The sequence below is a fragment of the Euprymna scolopes genome, chromosome 18 (genome assembly GCF_053919585.1).
Source record: "Euprymna scolopes isolate OS-2025 chromosome 18, ASM5391958v1, whole genome shotgun sequence".
NCBI classification, from domain to species: Eukaryota; Metazoa; Mollusca; class Cephalopoda; order Sepiida; family Sepiolidae; genus Euprymna; species Euprymna scolopes.
This window is the reverse complement of record NC_136499.1, coordinates 102,591,327-102,603,615: the sequence shown is the minus strand read 5'-3', so window position 1 is coordinate 102,603,615 and position 12,289 is coordinate 102,591,327. Positions and strand designations below refer to the sequence as shown.

At 35.8% G+C, this 12,289-nt stretch overlaps 1 protein-coding gene across 2 annotated transcripts in view; it reads left to right on the top strand.

Moving 5' to 3' along the window:
* Window positions 1–12,289, top strand: part of LOC145297722 (transient receptor potential cation channel subfamily M member 3-like) — a 790,615-nt gene that overhangs the window by 346,859 nt on the left and 431,467 nt on the right. The gene's annotated exons all lie outside the window — the stretch shown is intronic.

The following is a 12,289-nucleotide window of genomic DNA, read 5'->3' as shown; positions in this document are numbered from 1 at the left end:
GCGTATAGATATTAGAAAAGTGTTGCTGTTAACCGTTTCGTCAATAGTTCAATAAACGCTCTACCTATGTATTGGGCACTTTTGTAAAAAGATTTAGTTCAATATATTTGTACTTAGTTAATAAATGTGTGTGCGTGTGTGATTAAATACACATTGGTTTTTATTATTTTGAGTTCAAGATTGTTTAATTTTGTTTTTAATGTTCACAAACACGTAAATGTAGAGTTAGAGTTAATTATAGCATGAGTATATATAAAAAAAACAATTTAGTTATTTGTATCTCTTATAATTATTTGTTTTGCGTAATCAGTACTTAAATAACGCATTAAATATCTATTTATGGGACTGTGTTCAACAGCAATTTCTTTTTTTAACAATTTAAGTTGGTTTTTGCAGTTTATAATTTGATATCTTTTTTTCTAAAGATAGACATTATATATATACTAAACCTGAGTTAAAAAAGAAAAAAAAAATTTATTTGCTTCCCCACGAAAGTAAAATGTGAGACAAGGTCGTTTTTAATGTGGGGAAGGGGACAGCTCTCAAAAAAGAGGCTTCCTTAAAAAAAAAAAAGTTTCCTTAACTCATTCTTCCTCTATATTTCAATTACACGAAATATATTAAAATATGCTTTAGTTTTGGGATTGAGTTATGTTTGAAAAAAAAAAAACTTTCATTTTAATTCTTCTTATTAGTTTTAATTTGCAATTAGCTCACAAAATAACCTATCGTCTATTAAGTTTCTGTCTATCACTCTCTTCCTCTTAAATTGCATTTGATTTGCCCTCTTCTTGCTTTTATTTAATACTAGCCTCGGTGTCCGGCGTTGCCCGGGTGTTTGAAGGTATGTGTTGAGCAAAAAAAAAAAAAAGGAAAAAAGAAAGTTGTAGTAGGTAGGCAGGCAGGCTCGAACACGTACCGTGAAGGCAGAAAAAGAGCGTGAAAAAAAAAAGTGACTTATTTGCTGTTGCATCCATTGCCAAACCGGAAGTGACATAGGTTTTAATTAAGGCTAGACAATCGAAAAGAGGGATGACTTTCGAAAATATGGGCGAAAAAAGCGGCCCCTCCCTGTAGAAAAGTGCCCAGTTGAGGGTGAAGGAATGAATGTTTTTGGCCAATTTTTCTATATTTGTCGTCCGAAGAGTCGAGCTTCGAAGTGATATCGATCTCGTGAAAATATTTAGCCTCTGTCGAAAGTTTTAAGCACACATGCAAACATACATGCATTTAAGCAGAGAGGTGAGATTTATATTATGCATGACTTCTATCACTTTTGCTTTTGTTACCCCCCCCCTCTCTCTCTCTCTCTCTCTCTCTCTCTCTCTCTCTCTCTCTCTCTCAACAGTCGAAGGTAATAAAGAAATGGAAGAATGAAAAGATAAAAAGATTCTAGTCATTTCTGATGACCTAAAGAAAAAAAACCATCAATTGTTAACTTTGCTTCTTTTTTCTTCTTTTAATTTTCTCCCTTTCATTATTGTGTGTTAGCAGATCGGCTGGGCATCAAATTTCTTAATGACTGCGGACATTTTAAAATCAAAGACGTCGGTGAAAATAAAATGGTAAAAAAAAGAAAAAGGAAAGAAAAAAGTCTTATTAAAGAAATATTTACGTCCCCCCTCCTTTTATTTGTACTCCAGGCTTTCCTGTGATTGGAGATATATATATACCCAGCTATTAAGCTACCTGATCAGACTGTCTAAAGATACCGACTTTTTGACCTAAAATGCACCATGCATTGATGTTATTCTTTTTCTTTCTCTTCGCAAAACTCAATCATGTTCTGCAAAGTCAGAAAAAACAATATTCCTCTACAAAACAACCAAACTAAACGCCATGAATAAATATTTATTGAGTTCTTTCCTAGAACTGCTCGTCTGTGGAACACTGTTCCACCGGCCTGTTTCCCGGACGATTACAATATGGTAGTCTTCAAGTCCAATGTAAACAAGTCCTTGTTTAGCCGTCTCCTTAAATAATCCAAATTCTACCCTATCTACACCATTGACAATTACTATGCTACCACCTTGCATTCATTAACTCTTATCCTTCAGTGGTCTTCAGGCCTTGATAAGTGGTGACTCCTTTGTAAAAAAAAAAAAAGAAAAAAAGAATTTAAAAAAAAAAAAAACTTAAGCATAATAACTTTTACTAAAATGACTGGATTTGACATTAAATAACCTGAAAACGGTTGATATGCCGTAAAACGAAACAATCAAGCCAAACACTAGAAATAAATATTTTGTATACAAAGAACTTGAAGCATAGTTGTTTTTTTTTTATGAAAATGACCGTATTTGGCATTTAAATACATTGAAAACGGTCAACCAATACAGATAGCTCTTTATCATAGAGCAGAAGATTGAAACTAAAAAAACCGAAAGCAGTGTATTATCTGAGGTTGCCAGTGTAGTTTTAAAGGCATTGAATTTGAGATAAGCGATCTGTGAATTCTAATAATAGGAAGGAGAAATTTGTATATCTTTTACAATAATTAACAGACTTTCCGTGATTCTTGGCTTTTGACTTGTTTCTCCACTGATTATTTCCCTGGTATAATAACAGGATGTATTGGCATGGAATTTGTCTGATGCCTTCCAGACTGTATTTAAATACGGTGCCTGCAAAATGGATGCTTTAATTGGGCAAGAAAATTATAAAGCTTCTTTTTTGGGAGAAGAAAAAGAAGGCGCAGGTGTTGGCCAGAGTAAATATACGCAAATAAATCGGGCGCCATGTTTTGGAAAATATAAGTTTTGAAAGACTGATTATTGTAATATCTTTTCTTTTCTTTTTTCCAATTAAGCTTACTTTTATTTATTTTGAAAACATTTTTTTGTGACGTTTCTGAATTTTTGAGATGAGGATTGGTTATTCGCATTATTTGGATTCATCGGACCACGGTTCTCATCTTGAGTGTCATTTTCACAATGTGACAGAACAAGAGCATGCTACTCCCGTGAAATAAATAAAACGTTTTGTGCAAAATTCGATCCCAATTTCCACTCGTCAAACTTTCACAAAATACACTCGTCTAGCTGAAACCACTGTCAATAATTTTCCCCACTCTTTAACTGCGCCTGAACCAAAACGTAGATTCCATGCACAAAGTTTCTTTCCTAGAACTGTACGTCTGTGGAACTCTCTTCTGTCTATCTGTTTTCCAGCTGACTACAATTCGGTTGTCTTCAAGACCAACATAAACAAATTCTCGATGAACCCTCCCCTTAAGTAATCCAACAACAGTGTAGTAAATAATGGGCGATCAACAATTCCCCCACTAACCAACAATCACGAGGCTGTTTGCTCACCAACCGACAAGGCTAATATGCTTGCCAGTCGGTTTGCCTCAAACTCCACACTGGATCCTTCCAACCACCCACTGTCTGACTTTCCTTTGTGGACAGACGCCACGCTAGACGATCTGAAAATCACCCCTGCTCAGGTGCATGCTATCATAAAAAACCTTGACACTTCAAAAGCATGTGGACCCGATCTCATCACAGCTGTGCTATTAAAAAAGTGCTCAGCCGAAGTAGCTCCAGTTCTCTCCAAACTCTACAACAAATGCCTTAATGAAGCTTGCTTTCCGGGCTGTTGGAAAACTGCTTCTGTGGTACCAGTATTAAAGAATTCTGGCGAAAGAACTGACCCATCAAATTATCGCCCCATTAGCCTCCTCCCACTTTTCAGCAAAATATTTGAGACCATAATTAACCATGCTCTAGTCCATCACCTTATAGATGCTAAACTTCTGACTGACAAACAATATTGATTTAGACAAGCCCGTTCCACAGCAGACATCCTCACTGAATCTCTGAACATATATACCATTCACTGGATAAAGCAGGGGAGGGCAGAGCGGTAGCTCTAGATATATGTAAGGCATGAGGGTATGGCATGAGGGTCTCCTCAGGAAAATTAGATCATACGGTATCACTGGTAAAATACTTAACATAATTAAATCTTTCTTAGATAAGAGAAAAATCCAGGTTGTCCTCGACGGTCATACATTTAAACAATATGATATAAATGCGGGAGTGCCTCAGGGAGTCTATCCTTGGACCTCTATTTTTCCTAATATTCATTAATGCCCTCCCCGACAAAATTACCTCTGAAATGGGTATATATGCTGATGACACCACACTTTATAACAGGCATGACAGGAAAACAGATGAACACATATCTAAAGAAATGGCAAAAACACTAGAGGATGACCTCCAATCTGTAGTGGAATGGGGACAAAAATAGATGGTCACATTCAATGCTGCCAAGACTAAACTGGTTTCCTTCAATAATTACAAGAAACCTTCTCTGCCACCAATAGCAATGGCCAGTGACTCTTTATCTGAGATTACATCTTTCAAACTACTTGGCCTAATGTTCACAGGAAACATGAGTTGGAACAATTACATTAAAAGCATTGCCAGGGCCGCTGCAAAGAAAGTAGGCTCTCTCTACTGTACTAGAAAGCTACTAACACCCGAAAGTATCCTGTACCTCTATAAGGCCACCATTCGCCCATGTATAGAGTATTGTTGTCACATTTGGGCTGGTGCATCTGCTACTAGTCTCTCGCTCCTCGACAAGGTTCAAAAGAGAGTCGCCAGTCTGATAGGCCCTGAACTGGCATCTAAGCCTCTGTCCCATCAACGAAATATTGCATCCCTCTGCCTGTTCTACAAGTATTTTAATGGTGAATGCTCTGGCGAACTGCAGACACTTGTGCCCCCACAATGTAGACACCTTCGACAAACCCGACAGGCAGCTTAATCCCACCTCCACACAGTAGAGATCCCTAGATGTAAAAGATTTTTCTACTTCAGTAGTTTCTTCCCCAGAACCGCTAGACTCTGGAATTCCATTCCAGGTTCCTGCTCCCCCAACTGTACTGACATGCAGAAGTTCAAGTGTAACGTGAACTGACATCTTGCTGCCCAAATCCCAACATAGTGCCCCAGTAGTTGTTTCCCCTGATAGTAGCCCCCTACACCAAAGTGGCAATATGCCTTGTTTGGGGTGAAAATGTAATAAAAAAAATAAAAAAGATTACCAAATTTCCACTACTAATGATTACTATGATATTATCCCATTGACTACTGTGCACTCAATAACTTTTATCCTCGAGTAGCCTCTGGGCCTCGATAAGTTGTGACTCCTACGTAAAAAAAAAAAAGTAAACATTCCAGAGTTCAACAAGATACACCTGAAGAAGGTCGTTATATCGACCGAAACCTTTTGAAAATAACACTCAAGATGAAAACAGTAAGCCAATGAATCCAAATAATGCAATTTTAAAAAAGCACTCTTTTTATCTACTTATATTAGTAAATTAAAGTCGATTTTTGCTTCTAAATTTAGACACCATATCAAGTATTACACGATCAGGCTGTCTGAAGATACAGGTTTCTTTACACCAAACATTTGTCATTATTTTTTTTACTTTCTCTTTGCAAAACTCAATCATGTTCTGCAAAGCCAAAAACAGCAACCTTCATCTACTAAACAGCTAAACCAAACGCTATGAATAAATATTTGAAGTCATGAACAACTTGAAGCATAAAACTTTTACCAAAATAACTGGATTTGGCATTAAATCACCCGAAAAGGGTTGATATGCCATAAAACAAAACAACCCAATCAGAAACCATAGAACTACAAGGTTGAACGATAAAATTTGACGCCCTAAAGAAAACAACACTACAGCTTTCTTTAAAAATTTTTATTGAAAAAAAATCAATTCAGGTAACTTGATTATGTAGTAGAGCTGACATTTATTCAATGTAGCAACCTTTAGCCTCAATCAAAATCTCGTTATGGGTCTGGAACTGGGAGCATGCCTTTTCCACACGCACCAGCAGGATCTCTGTGAATACTTGGCGGATGCCGGTGATCAGGCTGGCTTTGGTGTTGTGTAAGGATGTACCAATTATCAAATTGGTTGATTACCGATTAATTGACCTTTGATAATGGACCAATTACTGATTTATCAGCAAATTCTGTTGTCATGAATGATACTAATATTAATTATATTGGCAACGAAGAAAATTAATTCACTCTTTTGCTTGCCAATGAAAATTTATTGAAGCGACAATGTATTCAAATTCAAATGCAGAGGAGACAGGCAGCTAGAATAGAAGAGGCAGTAGAGCAGCAGCAGGTGCAGAACTTCAGCTTATAGTTATTCACTTAAATAATTACAATTTGTACTTTGTAGTTGGTTTGTAATTTTTTTCTTATTTAATTGTTTAATTATATTCATTTAAGAATTAGAAATTGTATTTTGTAATTTTATTTAATAAAGACAAAAAGTCATAATAGTGGGCAGGCACTTAACAAATGTTAAATTAAATAAGCAATTACTATGTTAATGTGTCAAAACTATCTGATCGGTCACTTGGTAGTGATGAAATGATTTAAATTTAATAGGAAAGAGAAAAGTAAATAATCGGCCAGTTAATCAGCAAATTTGCCGATTACCTACTATTATTAATCGGCAAAGTGTCCAATTAGGCCGATTACCTACCGATTAATCAGTACACCTCTAGTGTTGTTGGAGGGCCAGTGAGAGAAGCATACAAAATCGTAGCACCCCTTCTGAAGCGAAACCTGAGTTTTACTTGTGGGCTGGCACTGAGTTCTGTTGCCATACCCAGGGTCTTCCTTCGACAAGCGCTCACAGATCATATACATTAGTCTCTGCACTCAAGGGGTTTCCTTAATATTTCAGCCATTTTCATTATGGTTAATAGTTGTATTTTTTCAGCCATCCCTCTGATTCTAATCTTGTCTATTCTTTTTGTCAAAGTTTTGTGGTATTGTTCCTAGTGCTCCTACTATTATTGTGTATTATCTTAACTTTCTTCATCTTCCATATCCCTTTGAGCTCTTTGGCCAGTTTTGTGTATTTGCTCCAATTCTTAATCTCCTTGGTCTTCACACTGTGGTTTGCTGGGACGGCTAAATCTATAATCTGGCAGGACTTTTCCTTCTTGTTAACTATTATGAGATCCGGTCTTCTTGCTTGGATGGATTTATCTGTTTGTATATCCATGTCCAAGCAGAAAGGTCCTCCGTCACTCTCAACGGGGAAACCCTCAAGGAGACGGATAGCTTCAAATACCTGGGCTGCACGTTCATTGGTACCGGTCAAGGCATGAATGAGATTGAAGCGCGCATTGATGCCGCACGAGCTGCCTTTTGTCGACTCCAAAGGCGATTATGGTCACGGCCTGAAATACGTCTGAGGACAAAAATACGAATCTACTAGGCCCTCGTCCGCTCAATACTTTTGTATGGATGTGAGACCTGGCCCATACGGAAAGCGGATCTGCGACGCGTAGAAGTTTTCGACCACTACAATCTCCGCCGCATTCTCCATGTCCATCCCTTGGATTTCGTCGCCAACAAAGAAGTCCGGCGTCGCTGCAATCTCCAGGCAATTACTGACCTACTGCGGGCCCGACGCCTTCGCTGTGATGCAGGGGTCTTTATCCACGAGGCTATCTCCCCACGTCCTCTACCCGGCTGGAAAAAACGTGTCGGTGGCCAGCTAAGAACGTGGCTCGGGACTATCAAAGCCGACGCTGAGCTTATTTCGGGCCCGCTCATCTATGGCCTGTCTCGTTGGAGACGTGACTGGCTATTGCTCACTCGGGATCTTGCCTCCGATCGCCGGGCTTGGGCCGCAGTGGTAAGAGATGTGCATCTTCATGAAGCCGACTCAACTCCTCCAGGGTGAATGTCGTTTCAAGTACAAGTACAAGTATATCTATGTCCCATAGGATTTTGTGACTTTCATTTTCAAGTACTACTACTGGTTTGTGCTTGTACCATTTGTCAGATTTACTTGTCTGCATAATTCCCAATGTACTGCCTTCCCCATTTGTTTTATATTCTTTTTGGGCTAGTTTGCTATATTCACTTATTGGTCTATTGTTTCGTCTCTTTGTCCACAGAATCTACATTTACTATTTTCTTGTTTCTTGTCAATCCTTGCTTTGATGTGGCTTGTTCTGATAGTGTTATTTTGTGTGGCTGTTATGAGGGATTCAGTTACTCTGTTTAGGTTTCCTTTTCGTAGCCATTTCCAAGTGTTTTTGTTAATCTCTTCTGTTATCACTTTTATTAATCGTCCATGTAGCTGTTTCTCTTCCCATTTTTCTTTTCTCGTCTTATCCCTTGACTCTTCTTTTTCTTTGTTCTTTCCTTTAATATCTCTTGCTGCAGTAATTATTCTTTCAGTGTTCTGCATTCTGTATTTTTCTAATTCTTTTTCGTTTCATTTACACAGTCTTTGATACAAACCAGTCCTTTTCGTTTATCTTTCTTTTTCATATAGAGTTGGTCAATATCATCCTTTGGATGTAGTGCATTGTGCATACTCATGAGTTTCCTGGTTTTCTGGTCAAGTTGCCTCAGGTCTACTTTGGTTCACCCTATAAACGGTCCAGAGCATCTCACTAGTGACACTGCCCATGTGTTTATCCTTTTTATTAGGTTTTTACTATATAGTTGGGTTTCAAGAAGTTTTCTTTGTCCTTTTTAGGTATACCTTTCCAATTTTCTTTCATTTCTGTTGCTTTAATGGTGTCTGCTTCAAGGACTCACAGATATTTGTAGCTGTCATGTTTACCTAGTGTCCTCCTCTCCATTTGGTTGGATAGTTCCATGTCTTCTGTTGCCTCCAGTTTTCTCCTTCAGCAGTGCACACTTTTCCATGCCAAATTCCATTCAGATATCCAGGCTGAAGATTCTGGTTGTGTTTATTAGTGTCTCTAGTTCCTTTTTGTTTTGTTTTTTTTGCAGACAGTTTCAGGTCGTCCATGTACATTAGGTGGTTCATTCTTTCATTTGTATGAGTGAGTTTGTATCCAGCTTGGCACTTTCTTAGTATGTTATAAAGGGGCATCATGGCTATAATGAATAGTAGTGGTGATAGGGAATCACCTTGGAAGATACTTCTTTGTATTTTAATCTCGGTTATGTACTGCCTTATGTACTGTCACTTCAAGTCTACATGTTCTCATTGCATTTTTTAATCAAATTGATAATCTTGCCTGGTATTTTGTACATTCTCAGGTATTCTATTATCCATACCTAATGGATTATGCCATACACTTTCTTGTAGTCGATCCATGCCATGGCTATGTTTTTTTTAATATACATTTTACTTTTTTTAGGATCTTTTGGTCTATGTATAATAGATCATGTGTTTCTCTTTTTCCTTTTTGGCAGCCTTTCTGTTCCCCGGGGAGTAGCCCACAATTATGAAAGGAGTGGTAAAGTTGTTCCCTTAGTTGTGCTGGTTAGTATTTTCTACATGGTAGGTAAACATGTTATTGGTCTGTAGTTGTTGGGGATGGTTACTTTTGTTGTGTTATTTTGCACCGGTATGGTTCTACCTTTGATCATCCCTCCTGACACGTCTGCTTCATCGATGCATCTTTTTATATTCTGAGTTTAATCTTTCCTGTTGTGATGTGAATTTCATTATTGTTTAGTTTGGTAAACTAATTATTTGTGATTTATTTAGCCTGATTTGTATTTTGGTTTTCTTGTGTTAAGGTTAATAAGGCATTAAATATTCATAATCTTCCACCTTGACAGGAAGAACTCCTGTCAACTTCAATGCGTTAATCTTTCATCTGGGATTAAAACAATTATGTGCCGATTATTGTTAATCCATTGTTAATAGCCCCAACCACAATCTTCTTCACTCTCCTTCCGTTCGCTTTTTTTTTCTTCATTTTCGTTGGTTATTTTTAATGGCCAATGGATTTACATTAGTTCTTGAAGTCTATACAGCTAAACGTGAATTGTGCTCACTATCTCAAAGTATTAGATTAGCAAAAATATATTTAATCTAGTTTGGTTGAATCATTGTGTGAATTTGTACTATTATATATATATATATATATATATATAGTGTGTGTGTGTGTGTTTTATTTTACAAGCTCAAGTATTGACTTAATTTATTACAATTGTTTCCACGAACAGCAAATTTATGTCAGTTTCATCAGACGGCAAAAGTCAAAATGAGAAAGGGAAGAAAATATGATTTTTAGGGTTATGAGTGGTTGGCCTGTTGGTCAAGATCAAAGTGTAGTATCGTTTCTTCAGATGCTGCACTTCCATTTCTTGTTCTCTTTCGGTAAAAGAGCAGTTCTTCACGACTGAGACAATTTTTTTAAATTTTTGTGCCATTTCTCCACGTTAAAAAACGACCCTGGTGTCTAACTCTGTCTCGTGGGGAGGCATTGTAAATAGGTACAAAATAAGAGAAATAGAGTTTTAAAAAAAAAGAAGGAAAGAAAAAAAAAGTGAAATAATTTGATCACGACACAAATGTGTGCTTTTTTCCCCTTCTTTCTATCTCCCCTTTTTTCTTTTTTTTTTTCTCTGTTTCACATATTTTGTTAATAGCCACTCGTAACCCTAAAAATCATATTTTCTTTCGTTTCTCATTTTGACTTTTGCCGTCTGACGAAGCATGCATAAATTTTCTGTCTGAGGAAACAATTGTAATAGATTAAGTCAATACTTGAGATTGTAAAATAAAAAAAAAACATATTTAGCTCTACTAACGTATTGAGCACCTTTACCTTTATTTTTATTTTTTTTAAACTATTTCTAGCTCCGAATATATATATATATATATATATATATATATATATATATATATATATATATATATATATATATATATATAACACTACTATCCCAATTTTCCTTATATGTTGTACCTATTTTTAATTACTGTTTGCCATATTATCCTATTTCTTCTTTCTCATTTAGTATCTAAATGTCATTAAGCCAGTTTTTTTTTTCTATATTTACATTTTGTATAATTTTGCCCCCCCCCTCTTCTGATGAGAAGCATTTAGCTTCGAAATGCCCTGGCCTAAAGAGATTTTTTTTTTTTTTTAATTTTCTCCTTTATCTTTTTTTTATAGTTCTGATAATATAAAATTATATATAACTTTTATTTCTCATCTTTCATTTAATATATATATATATATATATATATATATATATATATATATATATATATATATATATATATATATATATATATATAATGTTAAGGAACTTCGTCTCTGTGTGAGTTTGTTCCCTATGAACTCTGAAATGGCATGGCCGATTGTTTTTAAATTTCACACAAAGGTACTTGATGTGTTTAGGAGTGTTCTTACATAGGTTTTGAATCAGAATGCGTCTGATAAGTATCGATAATCGAAAAAATCGGATTAAAGATGTCGGATTTCGACTAAAGTTAACACTTTTATACAACTTAACATCATAAGTGCATTTGAAAAGTTTTGTTACCATGCAAGCAGAAAGGCCCAGCTTATAAAATCAACTGTAGATTCTTTTATAAGACAGGAGTGCGTTCAAAATGAATGTTTCTGTTTAGAGCACAATTAAACCATGATACTTGACCTCTGCATTTTAAACTTTAAGTGAAGCCATTATTTACAGAGAATTTTATAAAATCAACAGTAGATTCTCTACAGTGCAACATAGACTACAATGTATTGTGAACTAAGTCACTGCAGGGAGGCATCTGAAGCTTTCTCTGAGTACACTGCGGAGGGTTCTTAACTAGAGCAAGCAATTAATCGATTTGATTAATAAAATGGGTGATTTCACAGATTTCGATGACAAAAAAGGTATAAGAGGATGGAACATTTGTTGATATTCATTCAATCTCAAACAAACTAGAATTTTATTTATTTTATTTGTTTATTTATTTATTTATTTATTTATTGTTTTTAAGGGATGGTTAAACTACGATGGGTGTGATAGTAATATAATGGCCACTTTTTTATCATTAAAGCTTTCTGCGGATGTTATTTTTTTTGTTGTTGAAATCTCCCCCTCTTTTTAATAATAAAAAAAAAAACCCGATTTCTGCAAAATCGCTAGGGCTTTACCTTATTTTTTTCATTACTATTTCACTGAATTTTCTTTTCTTATACAGGGTACCCCCCCCCCAAAAAAAAACGGGCCCAAACTATAATTAGGCCCCGTTTCTTAGTGTTTTGTCCGAATGAAATAAAACTTTGGTCATATAACTAGTTTATCATATTCAATACATCACATCAAAACACTAGGGTCTTTGGCATTTTTTTCTCCGTTCTACACAGCATATGTTCTAGATGGCCTCCATTTAGCTTTTTTTGGGGGGGGGGAGGGTCACCCTGTATACCTATTTTATATTTACAATTTATAATTACATATATATATATATATATATATATATATATATATATATATATATATA